Consider the following 17713-nt stretch of genomic DNA (forward strand, 5'->3'; position numbering starts at 1 on the left):
ATTTTTTTTCTTTTCATTGCTTTTGTACGTACACGTGCGTATGTGTGTCATCCTCCTTTCAGATCCCACATATGCTTGGGTTTATTTAGCATCTGTATCTGACAGTGTTCTTCCTTCTCAGTGTGACGCCCACACCTCCAGAGTTGCTGCTCCATGATGAGTGTCTTCCTTGTGTGTGAGGTACTGCAGTTATTTGTGAAATTTTGTTTCTTCTCAAACTAGACTTTATCATTATGTACACAACTGGGACTTTTTTTCTGAGCTTTTTCAGAAAATCTTTGCTCACAGTTTTGTATCACAAGACCCTAAAGGCACAACCTATTACCTTACCACAGTCACCCAGTGTTACATGAAACAGTTCATTGCTTTCAGTATAGACCTCACAAAAAAGTTAGTTCTCTTTTTGTAAGAATTAATAAAATAATGGAATGATTTTGGAAAAGTATATATTGTGATAGATAACAAGTCTTCACCCTCAGAGTCATCTACAAACCGTAGACCATCATTGGGAGAGGGAAATACCGCAAATTTGATTCTCACTCATTCTCTTTCCCTGTCTGTCTCTCTCTCTCTAGCAAATACAATGGGAAATATTGTTCTCTTAGGTAGAAAAATTTCCATGGATATGACTCTGACACCACCCAGGCAGTGTACTACCAATTCTCAGTGGCAAATGTCAGAAATTTCCACTTAACTTTGTTTGCGCCATTTCTAGGATTGGATTGGACATTTTGTAGTTTATAACCAAACAAAAAAGTGAGATTTGTTGGTCATGAATTATACTCTCTTAAAACTTAAAAATACGTATGGATATTATTGCATAATGTATCTTTTCGATGTTTGCTTCTGTCACACCTATTGAAAATAATGCAGTTTAGTTTCTTGTACCTTCTATATTTTACTTGTGCCTTTTTTCCCAAAATAATTATGTGTTAATGGCCTTTTAATTTTTATTGCAAATATGTTGACATATAGAACTGGTTGATTCTCTAAATTCATATAAATCCTTCCCCTTGTTTTAAGACTTCTTCCAGAGGCCCTGAAGAAGATGTTAGCAGCAGCACATTTTCGTCTGGGCTGTGCTGCCGCGTTATATGTAATTACTCTGCGGAGAGGACAGGCCCCTAGTGCGTGATATTTGGCCCTGTGAACATCCCTACAGGCACTGAGTGTTTGATGTGCGAGTTTACATTATAAATCACAATGGCTGCTCTTACACTTTAAATGTCTGTTGTTGAGCAGCCCTTCAGAATTTAAATTGAACCGTATTACATTAACAGACAGGTTGAAATAGAAATTCAAAATTATCGCCTAATTTTACCAACGTTTTAATTATTATTTTATAGGGAAGTTACATAGATATTGGCTTTCCTAAATTCAGAATCCCAAAGCCTTCTTCCATTAAATTAAGAATACTGAAATTCACTTTGAAATTCACTCTTGTTTTAAAACCACATCTGATGAGGTGGGAAAAATAAAAAGTGAACGGATCTGGGGAGAGCCTAAAGATACTTTTTTAAAAAGATACTTTAATTGGCAGAGGTTTGAGTTGCTTTTGTTTAGTTACTCACTGTCCTTTTGACAAAGTACATGTTGAAGAGGCTTTGTAAGTGCTGTTCCACTGAAGGACAAACAAGGGTACTTTTCAATTGAGCCCTTTTAAGTTGTGTTCCTCACACTCCGCTGCTGTTGGAGGCTGCTCCTAATGCATTGTGGCTCCGTGCTCTTCTGTGCCGTCTGTCACTGGAAACCGTCTCTCTTCTTGTTGAGCGTGCTGGAGTCTAACCTGCAGGCACCCTTTTCAAAGGCACCACTGTATGGAAATCGACACTCATAAAAGGATGATAAAGAAAAGAGTTTACTTTTTAAAGGTCAGGACAAGAAGACACCCTCAAATGCTGTAGAGCCTATTTCTTCAGGGATAAGTGTTTTAACTTCAGCACCGAATACGCTGAGTTTGACGCCTTGTAATTTTTCAACACTGAAGTGAAACTTACTCACAGTCATCTCCTTTTCAAGTGGCGTCCGTCATAGCGGTTTATCTTGATACTGTTGATTCCATTAAGTGTTATAGAAAATTAGTTTATATTTCCTTGAAAGACCTTCTGCCTTGGATTGTGAAGGCTCAGGGTTTGCTTTCAGGATCTTCCTTAGAGTGGCAGGTCCCTGAGCTAAGGTACAGGGTTGTTTGTACAAGAAGCCCATTTGGCCAAGAAAGCTTCTATTTTCTTGTTAACCAGAACTTGTACTTTTGTTAATAAAATGTAATAGTATTTAAGACTGTGTCCTTAGTGTTCATCCTCCTGTGAACAATCAGGCCAGCATTCTTTTTTCCGGTGGCTGTTTGTCTGTTACAGGGAGTTCAGTTTGGTTCCAGCTCCTCCGTGAGTTTGTCTACCGACAGGACTGTATAAATCAATCCAAACATCTCTTGACCCAGATGTTTCTAATATTTCCTAAACCTCTCAGATAAGTAAGGTACCCCTGTTTTCCTGGTCCATAACTAAAACCGTCAGCTCCAGACTTTGAGTTATGATGCATGGAGCACTTGAAAGTGACCCGCCGACCCAGGCCACAGCCTGACATGAGGGGAGTGTGCCAGCCTCCTTGCTGCTCGTGGCCCACGGCTTCTGGAGACATGACTTATTCAAGAGTGCAAAGCCAGCCACCTGTTTCAGAGAGGTCCAGGCCCTTGCTGAATAGTAACAGTCTCGTCTGGGGAACACACAGCGTTTGCTGAGCCTGGTGTGTCAGACCGGACTAACCTGGAGGGTTTTGTGGGTTTGCGCACGCTTGTGTTTTGCACTCAGTTACCCTGGGGGCACTTGTCACGACCGTGCATATTAAAATTAATCAGACCTCCTAGGCCTGTGTGGCTGTGTGTTTAACATGAAGAAGTGGATATCAAGCAAATGCCCTCATTAAATAGGCTGCTTGGTTTTGTTCTAGTGGATGCTTGGTCTTTTTTTTTAATAAGAGTTGCTTACGGGGAAGGCACGGACAGCGCTAGCGTTGGTGGAGAGCTCACTCAGAGTTTCCTTTGCCACCTGCTCCCAGAGTCCTGAGACCTCAAGGACTCCCAGTGTGCCCTCCTCAACTACCCTTCACGTGGAGAAGAAATATGGCCAGGATCGTGAGGGAGCAGGGAGGCTAGGGCAGAACAGGATGAGCATATGACCTGGACATCTGGGTTGATTAAGATCGTCCCTCTCATATGTTGATTCCAGATTGTGCTCTGTGCTCCCATTTTTGAAAGATGAACTTTGACACTGAGGAGAAGATCTTGTGTGAAATTCAGAACAAATGATCTTTCTTATATGTCCTGAATTTGAAAGCCAACTTTTATTCATATATCTTTTCAATCAATACTTCTTAGGTCATCTGCATATCATATAGAAACCATTTATGAGGCAATAGGTGAAAAAAAAATATATATATAGTGTGTGTGTCCACTTCTGCCCTGATAGCTTTTGGGCCTTAGCCTGTTTTTCATTTTTCATTTCATTTCAGTGAGACTCTTCTCATCGCTTTAGGGAAGACTGTCACGGGACATTTGGAGACAAGCTTTAATAAAGAGTAAGCTCAAAACACTGAAAATGTCTCAGGCTGACAAAACATAGTAGATTTCTTGTTAGAGTATTTGATGTCATAAATGAGGTAAACTTTTAACACCCTGATCACTGAGCCGATGGATTTTAGTTCCAGTTCATGTGTACTATTTGGCCTTTTATTTTTTCATATTTCAGAAGACAGAAACAGAAAGTTTTATTCAGAATACTTCAAATTTGATCTGAATTTATATATTTGGAATAAAGCATGGAGCCAACATTTGGAAAGCAATTGGAAAAATAATGAAAATCTCTTAAATGTTAAAGAGTTTGGAGTTACAGATTAGCAGATTTCCAAATAACCACAGCAAGTTATCTGGTAAAAGATTACTCTGGCAGGACATGGTCCATAAAATTGATTTGTTCCTTCCCAAATAGAAAGGGTTGGACAATTCCAAAAAAACTAACCATTGCATTCCAGCCTTCCTTCCTTTCCTCCCATTGTATCTAAGAGGTGAAAGGATCCATCCATTAACCTATAAGCTCCCTTCTCTCTGTGGGCGTGTAACTTCCACGTCGAGCACTATATCAGCAGTGCCAAGCAACTGTCTGGTACCTGACAGCATCATAGAAACCCCTCCTCTGTTCACTCAGGTTGCTGCTGGTTATTTATTAACAATGCAGACTGTTCAGTGTGGGTGTATATGAAACAGAAAGGAAAATAAAGGCCCTGAACAAGTAAACACATCTTTCATCATTTCTTTTGTTTGGTGTGTTTACTGTGTGCTATTCTTGGTCGATAGAAGTTGTTTGACAGTTCTGCAAAAGGGTGAGGAAATTTTTCTTGAACTTTATCCTTTTGTTTTGTCTGTAGGAAGAGTTTTCTATTTGCCATTCTCTTTTATTTCCAACCTGTCTACGTAGAATGTTTTTCTTGAAGATTGTTATTGCTTTTAATATGACAAGTACAGGTGATTATGAAACATGATAGACAGTTTTATCTACTTTGTTTGAAATGGACAGTTAAGAGACTAGAATTCTTAGATTGATTTCATTTCTAAATTTTTAACGAGAAGTTAAGAAATAAGGTATTATACAAATCACCTTTTTTACCTTTTTCTAAGAAACAAACCATTGTTCTCAGGCCTTACATAAGCGTCACTGAAATACTGAGCCTTGATTTAATTTGCATTTAAGTTCTATCCTCCCTGCATGTTAACGCAATACGAGTGCAGCCCTTAGTGTATGACAGAATTGCTGGAGAGGTGGTGGCTGGGAGAGCACATCGTAACTGAGCGTATCTGTTTGTTATACAGGACAGTGCGCTTCTGCGCTGGTATGTCGTGTGTTAATAGGTAAGAATTGATTTGCTGTTTTGAGATGAATTAGATCTCTGTTTCATTAGGCCTTTCTTTTCTGAGAAGTTACGCTTTGTAGAAATTTGTGTGAAAGGTTCATGCATCATCGTGTGATGTTAGTCATGTGGAAGACTTAGGAGCAGAAAGCTGTAGAAATGAACAAAATGCACCCTTCTCCCTTTGGAGTTTTGTTTTCTTTCTCTCTCTCTCTTTTTTTTAACCCTAGTGTTTTCTGCTTCAGTCCTCGCTCTGGCGCTCTTACTATTTTTCATCTGTGTCGAGATACCACCTGTAAGGAAACAAAAGCACATAAACAGGGATGTTGCACCACTGAGAGCGGTACCATGTGAATCGGAGAGGTCAGTCCTCCGTCTTCACATGGAGGATCGCACTCCAACCTCCGGGGGGAGCCACTCCCGGTAACAAAGTTAAATGGATAGGAGTTAGACGTGTTTTACGTCAGTGCAGCTTAGCTGTCCTTGTTCTGCGTTGTGGCAGGACAGCCACCTTGCTGTTTTACTTCGTCTTTTCTCCTTTCAGTTCATGAGGATCATTGAGAAGGAACCATCAGAGCTGAAGATGAATTGAAGTTGTGTATGTTTTTAGGACATCTTTTTCACTTAAAGAACATTGTAATTAGGGATTAAAAAAGAGTATTAAGTCAAAAAGCATAGTGAACGTCAGAGTCCTTATTTTTTATTTCCAGGATTCTTTTCTTTTGTTTTCTAAATTTAAAATATTCAAATTAAAGATATTTGCAAATTTCAAAGTATATCCTATTAAATAGAATAGTATTACCTTTTGAGATGGTTTATCTAAACTCCAAGCAACGTGAAACCTTTTGAAATAATGTATAATAATTGGTTTTGAAGACTTATAATAAATCTCTGTATCAGTTATTTTTATCTACGTTTTTCTGGATGTGACATACACAGGGCAAAATCTTCCCAACTTGGTTAGATTTCCAAAATTTCCTTATAATTAATGAATACAGACACACACACACAAATAAATATAATAAATTATAATTAGATTCCCATACACGTATAAAATAAATATAATATATTCTAATTAGGTTTTAGGAGATTTATCTTACTTCAATCTATGAACTAAAAATTTTGGCCAAGAAAAAATTTGGACAAGAAAGTACACAGGTCAGGCTCTCAGTACAGAACAGAACCGCCCATTCTAGTCTCTGTTTCAGTTTTTCATTACCTTTGGACTCCTGTTAACGTCCTGTGTGAAGTCTCTCTTGATGCCCAGGAGAGAGTCAATACCTCCTTTCTCTGTAGCACATTTGTTTTTTGTTCGCTCACCTATTCACTCATTCTCTCATTCTGACAGAAAAACAGTTATTGAGATCCTTTTATATGCTAGTTATTTTATAGCTTAATGAGAACAGAAATCAAAGATATAGTTCCTGTCCTTAAGTTGGTCATGATCTTTTAGGTGAAACAAACCATGCGACTTCTTGGTGAAAGGTGCCATTAAGGATGAGATAAAGGAGGCTCTGTAAGTGGTGGGGGAGGTGGGCTTATACAAAAAGTGAACATATAATCAGTGGGTGTGATAATTTATCCTCTAAACTGAATTGATATTTACATACTGATGGACATATTTTTTATGCCACCTATGGAGGGCACATGGCTATTATGACTACTCTAGCCAATTCTGTTTACATGCTTATGTACAAAGCTGTTACAATACTCACTGAATCTATCTCTCTATGACATAACGTCTTTTAACGTAGTTTCACTCATCATCGCATCTTTTCTGGGTATTTTCAGGTTACTGATTTCTGCTTATCCACAGCCTTCTGAGAAAAATTTACAGCCCTAAGGAAATATTCTAATTACCTGCACTCAGGTTTTCTAGCTAATGAGGCTATACAGATAATGTACTATTTCTCCTTTATCCATCTTTAACCTTTGCTCAGTAAAATAGTAGAAGATTTTATCTTTGAACTCTCGTTTTAGCAGGATGGTGTTTGGAAAGTTGAGTCAAAAATCATATTATAATAGTAATGAGTACCCAACCTAAATCTTCGAGAGCTAAAGTACACTTAGCTTTGTAAACTCTTAATTCATGTGCTGATCCATTATCAAAATTTAAATGTTTAGCCAAAACTTAAAAGATTGTTTGCCCTGTGATTATAACCTCAATTGTAAACAAAACTTTGAACTCTAATGCATGTAAGTATATAACAGATACATATAGGGCAAAGTATTACAACATTTTTTTCTGACAGGCTTACATGTCATGCTGGCAGTTAATAAAATGCAGTCCTTTTTTTTTTAATTCTTTGCCCAAGGAAAAGAGACAGTGATGGAGCAGCCTCAGGGATATGAAAGTAGCCTTAACTTAATTTCTTCCCAAGAGTGGAAAAAGAGCCTCAGTTGGCATTTGATGTGGTCCTTGTGCCATCCTACATATTTTATTGGGTCTCCCAGAGACCTCTATTAAACTGGGTGGGTAGGTCGGCCTGCAGCTGCAGTGAGCTCACTTCCTGTCTTACTCTCCAGCCTCATTTCTTATTTCCTGCCATTCCCTGCATCACCCTTTATGACTTTTGTTCTAGTGAGGCCGAATTGCCTGTGGCTTTTCACAGCTGCCATGTTGTTCTTTGCTTATGATGTCTGTTTGCAATGCCTTTTACCTTACTTTGTACCTGGATGATGGCCATTCGTTCTTAATATTGAGTTTGTTTCACCTCTACCAGAAATTCTCTGCTAATTCTAATCACCCCCATTCTCCCTCCCTTAAGAAATTTTGTCATGTCTCCCTTCATTGGATTTTGACTTCCTAAAGCAGTGGTCAGCCAACTGTGGCCCGTACACCAAATCTAGGCTCTGCCTGGTTTTGTATGACCTATGAAATAAGAATTTTTTTTCCATTTTTAAATTGTTGGGAAAAAATCAAAAGAAAAAAATACTTTACTACACATGAGTATTATATTAAACTCAAATATTTGTCTATAAATGACATTTTGTTGGAACAGTGCCATGTCCACGCATTTACGTACCAAGGTAGTATCCTGTCATGTGATATAATTTAGTGATGTGATGGTGGAGTTGATGAGTACAGCCTATGCAAAGCCTGAAATATTCACCACCTGGCCCTTTACAACAAAGCCCGCCAGCCCCTGTCCCAGAGGTGAGGACAGAGTCCCAGTCTCCCACTATCAAGAGTTCCCAGCGCAGTGACTCCTGATTCAGTAAGTTATAACTAGGTGGTCGAATAAGCAACCTCTGACTTGAACCAAGGCATCCACCCCAGGGTTTCTAGCTCTCTGTGTCATAAAGGAAGTTTAATAAAGGAAATACTGAATTGTGAAGACCTGCATGCTTGTTTTGCTCTATCATTATCTGTGTAATCTTGGACAAGTGCTTTGTTTTCCTTTATTTGAAAATTAAATAATTTTATAGTTCTTTCTAGACACAAAATTCTAGAGATATGTTAATGTTTTTGCTAAGTCAATATGCAAAAGAAGAGAAAAACAGCCAATTGGAGAACTCTTTATTAAGAAATATGAGCAAAAAAAAAAACGCAACAGTGAACTGTCACAGATCTGTTATATACCAGCTCAATCATTGGTGCCAATTAGGTGCTCTGTAGTAATCCAAATAAAAATAAAGTTTGCCATGGGTTTCAGCTATGAATCTCTGGTACTTTAGTATGTTGGAATAGAAGATAAGATCTTTTGTTGTAAGATTTGTGGCTTATAATTTATCTACATCTCTTTGAGTGACAATTTTGTTCAAATAATGAAAGACACTTTTAATGTTAGTTTTTGCTAGAATCCAGAATTGTTCTGTGTTTTCTTCTCTTTTTTTTTAAGTCACGCTCTTCTCTCTCATATGAACCTGATTCCCCAGAGATATTGCAAGCTAGATGAAGGCTAGTGTTGATAACCAACCTGTATATCTTATTTTATAGATTATGAGAATTATGGAGTTCTTACATCTCTAAAGTGACTTCTTTAATTCTAATGGAGGTGCCTGCTGTCATCTTGGACAGTCATATAGGTACTTTGAATGAAAATATTGCAACATAATTTAGTTTCTTTGGATGAAAACCTTTTTTGCGATTTATACCTATTCCTAACCTATTTTAAAAGGCAATCAAAACAGTAAACAAAATTATACTTTTGTTTTAAAATACTCTTACTTCCATGAGAATATTCTTGAGTAAAATTGGTCGTCACCAAAACCTGTAAAAATAATACAGGTGTAAAAGAACTAAAATGGAAAGAGAATTCTAAAAATATTTTTAAATGGATAATTGTATATATTTCTACCTTTTGCTTTGTATGGCATTAAAATTTAAAATAATGTGTCCTGCAGTGTTTTCTAAAAAGCCTAACAGGTTATTTGGAATGCTCAGAATAGGAATGGCCTCCAAATTCACCTTTCCCAGTTTTCCCGAATGTAGGACTTCTATCTTAAAGTTGATGTAGTAGGAAAAATGCTTTCAGTAATTTAAAAGCTGCTAAAGAAAGTGAAAAACTTATGTATATCCAGGAAGAATTTCAGAAAAAAATATTTTTAGAAGTTCTGTGTCAATTTTTATGCAATGACTTCAAGAAATAACTTAATAAATAGACCATTTTGCATAGTCTCCTAGCATTAAGGTCCCGCTGCTGAGCTGTACCACCCCTTCCGTTGCATTCTGCAGGTAGCTCTTATACCGAAGCCTGCAACCCTCCAGTGCGGGGCCCCTCATTGTGGAAGAGAATACATTTCCTATGAATCCACTTGCTTCAGGGTTTGCTATTGTCGATCATTGAATCAGGTCAGCTACTAGCAAGTATGTAAAGGGCAATTCAAGAGGAACAGCTTCAGTGAGATCAGAGCATTTTATGTGTAAAACACTTTTAATTCTACAGGGAATATATGTTGGGGAAAATTAGTATTATTGCTACTACTTTCAGGTTTCTTTTTCTGTTTTTCACTCAACAAGTATTTGCCAAGCACCTATTGCTCTATTTGGAATTCTGAATGTTACAAAAAACATAGCTGTTGCGCATCTATGAATGAATATTCTTTTACTTTAAAAAATGAAAAGCATTTTAACACTCTTACATTCCCATTTGGAATTTTTTTTCTGAAAATTCATTATTGCATTAATGTCAAGATCCACTTTGTGATTTTAAAGGAAAAATACTGCCCTTATTTTGCTGCTTTTGATATAATCATAGCCTAACTAAATGTCAAAATATTGGTAGCATTATTTGTTAAATGTATGAAATTATTTCAGTGAGAATAATTTACCAATTATGCCTTATTACATTCATAAACTATAAGGAGATTATTTTAATAATTGTTAAGATTATACACTTTCCAGAATGCCGAAATAAGTTCCTTAAGAAAAGTCAGATTTGCATGCTTTTTCTTCTGGAGCACAAATGGTACATGGATGAGAAGTGACAGTTAAAAAAAATACATAATTTGTGTGTAAAACAAAATAAGCATTTACTTGGCTGAAGACAGGTTTCTACCTGGGATGGTGATTACAGAACAACGTGTGCTTTTACAAAAAGACATCTGAAACACCTTTCTGCATATTCACTTTTTGGCTTCCTGGAAACATTTACTGTTTAGGAACGTGCTGATCAAATCCTGTGATTTTTATGTAGATGAATGAGCTGATGCTTCTGCTCCCTTCCTTTCCTTGTCTTCTCTGGGTCTCCCTGAGCTCTCCCCAGGCTGGGACAGATGGCTGCTGGTTTAGTTATGTGCGTGGGAGAGAGGGACTTCCACATGTGATTTTTACCATTTGGTAGTAATTAGTTTGTTGTATAAATTAACATTAACTGAACCGTTCTTCAGGCATTGTTTGTAATTATCTTCTTTGAGTCTCTGAGTTGTGTAAAGAGATAAAAAGCAGGGAAGAAATTGTTCTCTATTTTACAAAAGCTGAAGAATCTAGCATTAGGCTGAATAAGACCACCAATTACTGTTTGTATGCCCAGTAGGCCAAAAACTTTGAAATAACTGTAAAACAGAAAAACAAACAAACAAAAAATGGCAACTTAACGGTTTAGAAATAGTTAGAGTTCCTGAAATTGTGTGATTTTTATTTTAAGACAGAACTGAATGTAAGAGAAAAATGAAATATAGTTTGAGATATTTTTCTTCACATTATTTAGCCAATAATTGTTTTAGTTCTCACAAGAACTTCCACTTGAATGTCTGTCTGTCTTAATCTTTTTTCTTCTTTATATGTTACGTACTTGGTTTCGATGCTTTAGATGCTTCAAATAGAAGTATTTTGAGATTAGTATGTCAATATTCATCTGTTCAGGCATAGCTGTTCATTAATAAATGGGCCTTTGATAATTCAGGTTTTAAACTTGGTGGAGTCACAGTTCCCTCTCCCCCCATCCCAGATAAAGGTATTGGGCATGAAGGAAACAAACAATAAACAACCTATGTTTAAAATTCCCCTTCAGTTTGGTTTTGGCCTTTCTCGTATTATTTCTGGGTTTGAAATTTTCTTCTTGTGTCTTTCTCTAAAGAGATCTAATAAGTAATATCATATAACAGATTGTCCTTTAAAGCATAAATGTTTCTTTCTGAAAAAAAAATTCCCATCTGTGTTTTTTCTTTGGAAATTGCTCTAAGAAACTATCAAGAAGAACAAATTATTGCTAGACATATTTTGACCCAAAGTATTTAAAGTATGTCATTGCACTTTTACTGTCCATAACGCAGTCATAACTTTGATGTTGACAAGAAAATATGATGGGCATTATTCTACCAAGAGCTTCTTTACTGCAGCCCATAAGGTGATAAAACCTCAGTCACACCAGAATTAGTATTTGTGTTACCCTGTTATTAGATTATTAATAAAAATGCATACCACAAATAGCTATTTTCTATCATACAACCTTCAGATATTGATCAGATGTTCCTTCTAGAAACTGTAACTAACAGATGTAATTCTTCGCTTTTTAAAAAAAATGTTGTTGCATTTAATTTCATGGAGTTCAATTATTTAATGAGTCTGAAAGATTTAAAAATATTCCAACACCATTGCAAACTACTTGGAATAGTAAGAACAGTTTCCCCTTTTTTAGAATAACTGCACTTAACTGAGCTTTTTTTTTTTTTCAGTGAATGAACAAAACTAAGGTCCCCCCCACCTTTTTTTTTTACCATAAGTAGGAGGTTTATTTCTGAAATGCAAGATGGCATTTTGTATGACGGTAATACACCTTATTAACAGAATGAAGGAAAACTTTTAAAGAATAGAAAATATATGAAGTATGTCCTCAGGCAACAATGAAATTAAACTAGAAAACAGTAAGAGAGAGATGCCTAGAAAATTCCTAAATATGTGGAAATTACACAGCTCACTTTTATTAAAATTAAGGCACTTTAAAAGCTTTTTTGTTTTGAGTTGTTGGATGAACCATTCACATATCTATATTATTCTGAGGTTAACAGAGATATGCCTTTTTTTCTTTTATAATGGGAGTGTTTTAAGAAGAGTTTGTGGATTACAATAAATGAGGTGTATTTTTAAAGTACTTCTAACACAGAACTTATTTTTATGAAATAGGAAAACTAGAAGTACTGTATGCCTAGAAGTTGGCCTCCGGTGAAGTGTATCATCTTGCATCTCCCATAATTAACCAAGATTCTAAATCATGCTTCTCCTTTAAATGTAATCACTATTGACAATTTTAAAAGCTCCAGAGTTTCTGAATTTTCAAAAATTTTTCCTCCTCAAAATAGCTTATGCACATGTATTTTCCCCAAATGAGAAAAAATCCTTATTGTCTTATATCTTTATTTTGGCTGTAAATCAAATAGACATAAAAACCTTATGCGCTGTGCTTTTCAAAACCTAGAGCTGGCAAAGAAGGAAGCAGCCTTAATCCTGAAGATATTTCCTTTCCCTGCTTTACCAGATAGTAGTGTATTTTCTTCTAAATTGGACAGGTATAAAATTTGGTAAAATTTTGAAGGGCAAAATTTGTGTCTGCTCAAAATCATTCCATATACTATATGCTCTCTGTAAACGACATGAGTATAATTTTGGCAAAATATTTCATTAGGATAGTTTTTGATTTGTACATATTAGGATTCTTAATATTAGGCCAAAATATGGCTCTGTGTGAGGGAAAATAGACTTTATGTTCTTCAAGTAAATGTAGATCCTCTTTCCTGAAAGTGAGGCAAGATAAACACTTCTGCTTCCAGACTGTTTGATTTTGTTTCATTTATGTACTTGTGTTCATAAGAATACATAAATCTAGGCTTACCTGCACCTTTTGAGGAAGTTACAATATCCCAGCTTCCCCACCCACACAAGCCTAAACCATTTTTTCATTACTCCCCAATTCAGAAATTTTTATTTAGTATTTCTTGTTTGTTTGTTTTTAGATTAAAACAATCAATTGTTGACAAATACTCTACACAAAACCCAACTCTGAAAAATATTTTTGGCCACCATTTGAAATGCAGACTCCTGTATGACATGCTATATTTTGGATCCAGAGATAAGAAGGAAAGGGGAGAAAATAAAAGCAGCTCCTCTGTGGCTGTGGCTGTGGCTGTGAAGCTCAAAGAGAATGCATTAATTAACCCAAGAGAATTTCTAGGAAGCTGTAGTGAGAAACTGTAGCTTTGAAATCTAGTGATCTTTATCCACTGTTGGGTTTGGGTCAAAGACCTTGGACAGAGAAGGAAAAAGGGAAGGAGGTACATTATAGGAACCAGATGTTAAAAACTGATAAAGGCTGACCAGCCCCCTGCTGCTGAAATCTACCCCCACCTCCATCAAAAAGGTGACATTCTCCTCTGAAGCCCCTCTGTCCTTAGAGGAGAGAAGGAGACACAATTCTGGCTCTGCATTTTTCCTTTGGCCTACCTTGTCGAATGGCCCGAGAAGACTAAACAGGTGTTATCTACTTTTGATTTCAGTGCATTTAAATTAATCCTGTCAGCTCAGCTGTTAAAACAACTGTCATCTCCAGCTGTTAGTAATTTTCAACTGGGCACTTTCACAGGTTGCCAAGATCTGAGCCTGCATCGTGCGTCTCTCTGAATGCAGTAGAGTAACAGTTGTGGGTTTTTTTAAAGGGGCTTGTATTGTAATGCTGCACACATGAAATGGTCGTAATAACAATAATTTCTGAAGATTCTCTGGTGCCATGTTGTGTGGTATATAAATAAACCATGTGCTAAATGCCACTTCTATCTATATTCTGGGATGTGTTACATAACATTTTGGGATATTTAATTTGATGACCAGTAAGTCAACTTGGAAAGGGTAAAAGAGGGAGGTCTGATAAAGACCTTAGGAGACAGAGAGCGTACAGCACCTGCTTATGATGATTTTTTGTTTCCAGAAACAGTAGCTGCTTCTGGTAGATTTACGGTTTTTCTTTCACTGAAATATTCAGTAAAATACATTGTTATTTTTTAACAGTTTGAGTAACTGCACTTTCAAGCCAAATATGAGGTTTCTGGCTAGATCTCTTCCTACTGAAATTTTAAATCATAAGAGACCTTTCTTGGATAATTTCAAAGTTATTTGTTTATTTAGGGGAGGTAATTAGGCTTATTTATTTACTTTTAGTGGAGGTACTGGAGATTGAACCCAGGACCTTGCTCATGCTAAGCACGCACTCTACCACTGAGTTGTACCCTCCCTCTCTTGCATAATTTCAGTATTTGGGATCTATTTCAGTCAGTATGCATCCAAAGCTGATATAGTGGAGAGGAGGAAAGGCTATCAGGAAGTGCAGTCTATTATTAACAATTGGATCCCACTGAAAATGTACAGTAATCTCAACTCTTATCAAGGAGGACCTTCATTTGCCATGGATGTGACCACCTGGAACCAATGAGTTGTCCTCCTGTCCTAACCATACACATTGTACAATGGGAAAATTATAATAGATTTTCTGTTCCTTTTACACAGTATGAATCTGAGTGTTAGCTTTTTACTATAAAAGTATGTTTCAAAAGAAAAATAAATATACAAGTGACAAATTAATTTTAAATCGTTTATGTTTAAGAATAATATCAGATCAATAATGAAAATGATTTTCAATAAAATGTACTAGTCATAAAATTTCTGGCTAACTTAAAATATTTTATTTGAATTTATGTGATACTGATGTTGGATAAATTTGTATTGATTAGTTTGACTATGGTCTACACTGATTAATTTCTAAGGAATTTCTGATTCTGTATTTATTTTAATTTATAAAAATATGCCTAATTTTTAGGAGGCTATTACATGCACAAAGTAAACAGTAATAAAATGTGTATAATGAAAGTATCTCTCCTTCCTAACCCTGTTCTTCACTTGTTAAACATTAGGGAAGTTTATGCATAGAAATATGGAAAGATATCTATGATTTATATTTAAAGTTTAAAAAGTTGCATAATAGTAAATATAGGATTATCTTATTTTTAAAAAGTATGTATGTGTGTTTGTATGCACATTTAAGTATTAGATATTCATCTAAAATATATGTTATTAATACATATTTTACCTTGGATATTTACTTTTGGTGTTTTCTGTTAACGTGTGGCTAGTTACTAGGGATTAGATATTTTGAAAAATGAACAATCTTCAGTAATGCTAATAAGAATCGGTTACTGATGGATTTTGTTTCTAGTTTCTATAAACGTTAATTTACATAACAAGAATGAGCTGTTAAAAACTAATGTAATATAGGAAATATGTATGTGTAGGCACTAAATCAGAGACGATAGGGTGTAGATGGGGGTAATACAGAGGATCATAGGAAGGGCATGCAAAGGGGTATTACTATAGAGTTAGCTTTGCTTCCTTTATTTTCAAAGCTATATTTGCTGAAGTATCTACCTTTAAAAAATTGATGAAAAAAAGGAAAAAGCAGAGTATGCTTGCTCAGACGAGCATACAAACATCGAGTCTGAATGGGAAACAGGTATAATGAAAAACATGTTCTGCAACCATTCTTGTAAAGACTAATATGTTTAATTAATGAGATACTCTGTATTGGTTTCCTGGGGCTGCTGTAACAAAGTAACACAAACTAGATGTCTTAAAACAATGAAAATTTATTCTTTCACAATTCTAGAGGCTAGAAATCTGAAGTCAGGGTGTTGGCCAAGCCATGCTCCCTCTGAGACCCTCGGTAGAATCCTCCTCGCCCTCGCCTCTTAGCTTCTTGTGCTGGCCCTCAAGCCTTGTGTTCCTTGGCTTTCAACTGCATGACTCTCATCTCTGCCTCAGTTGTCACATGGTTTTCTTTCTGTGTCTATGTTCTTACACGGCCGTCTTCTTATAAGGACCCCAGTCATACTGAATTAGGGCCCACCCTTACAACTTCATCTTAACTTGATTAAATCTACAAAGATTCTATTTCCAAATAAGGTTAGATTCACAGGCACTAGATGTTAGGACTTCAGAATAACTTTCTTGTGGACAACAGTTCAACTCATAACACTCTTTGAAATATAAACACAAATGGGATAGATAAACCAACTAACTATTCATAGATATCTATGAATTTATTTAATCACAGTATAAGTTTAAATTGGTATGTAAGAATACACTTTGGAGTATAAAAGAGGAATACTAACTTCAGAGCTTACACAGGCATTGATACAGGGCACTCCACCTACGTGAACTCTTGTGTTGGAAGTCTGAACATCTAACAGTTGACCTGAAGATGTTGGGTAGATACCTAGAAGTGGAGAAAAGGGAGGAAATTGTGCTGAAAGGAAGATGAGAAGATTACAGAATAAAACAGACACATTTATTTTCCTTGTAGCAGAAAATGCTCATTTATGTGCCCTTGAAAGCCACCTTGTTGTCCAAAGCTGCAGATCCTGGCCCGGGTGTAGTCATTCACAGGGTTACAGTACCTTGTGACTGCAAAGGCTGTGTATAGAGTTTTTGGATGTTTTATTGTAACTTACATTCCATTGTCACTGGGGTTGTGACTACTTTGCCAAACACACTATTGTTTAAAAAACAAAGTCAACAATTGCTGCAGTGCACTAAATAAAACCCTGTCTTTCCCTCCATGCCACTATTCTTACTATAGGAAAAGTTTTTGTGGTTTTTTTTTTTTCTTTTAATGGAACAAGGGTAAGTTTTACATCGTAATAGCACCTCAGTTTTTGGTTTACATTTTACATTGATTCCGATGTTATAAACCAAGATCAAAAGAAATATTTGAGTAAAGCTGACTCAGTGAACCTCTTTGTAGTTATGCCAGAGTTAAACATGTCTCTACCACCTATTAGGAGCCGAGTGTTGCAGTCAAAGCCAATCCTCCCATCTGAGTGCTCAAGATGGAGAGGAGAAGACGTGGGTGCATCTGCTCGACCTTTCCTCTGGGAAACAAGGATGCCTTCTGTATTCCTGCCCTGTGCTTTCTCACAGCATTCTTAGGAGCAGTGCTGAGAAATATTAGGTCTAAGTGTAGAAGACTGATTTTCCACTGAACTATGGAAGGTTAATGGAAGATGAAAAAAAAAAAAAAACAGGAGGGAAAATGGAAGACTTTTACTTTTCCTTGGCTCTGTAAGGCTGTTACTGTAAGTCAGGGCAGCGGAAGAATGGAAATGATGGCCACTTGCCTTTTTTCATATGCATTTTGCCAGAAAGAAATACAATTAGTCATAAAGTTAATTATCTAGACTTTAAAATATTCCCAATTTCATAAATTCGAAGAACATATTACAGGGATGTGTTCTATCTGTATCTGCAGTCCCCTCAGAGGAGTGGTGAGCAAATGCTTTACACAGCATTCACTGTCTGATGAGGCACATTTCAAAATTTAACTGCATG

The 17713-nt window shown here is 36.3% G+C and overlaps 1 protein-coding gene across 11 annotated transcripts in view; it reads left to right on the plus strand.

Annotated features, from left to right (window-relative positions):
• SOX5 (SRY-box transcription factor 5) overlaps positions 1–17713 on the plus strand; it is a 903217-nt gene that overhangs the window by 643840 nt on the left and 241664 nt on the right. The window contains exon 1 of one of the 11 annotated variants that reach the window (XM_032473069.1): positions 4107–4377. The exons of the other annotated variants lie outside the window; for them this stretch is intronic. The gene's annotated coding sequence lies outside the window, so the exon portion shown is untranslated. Of the gene's footprint in view, positions 1–4106; positions 4378–17713 lie in introns of those variants that run through there. 11 annotated transcript variants of the gene reach the window in all.

This window comes from Camelus ferus, chromosome 34 (genome assembly GCF_009834535.1).
Source record: "Camelus ferus isolate YT-003-E chromosome 34, BCGSAC_Cfer_1.0, whole genome shotgun sequence".
Classification (NCBI taxonomy): Eukaryota; Metazoa; Chordata; class Mammalia; order Artiodactyla; family Camelidae; genus Camelus; species Camelus ferus.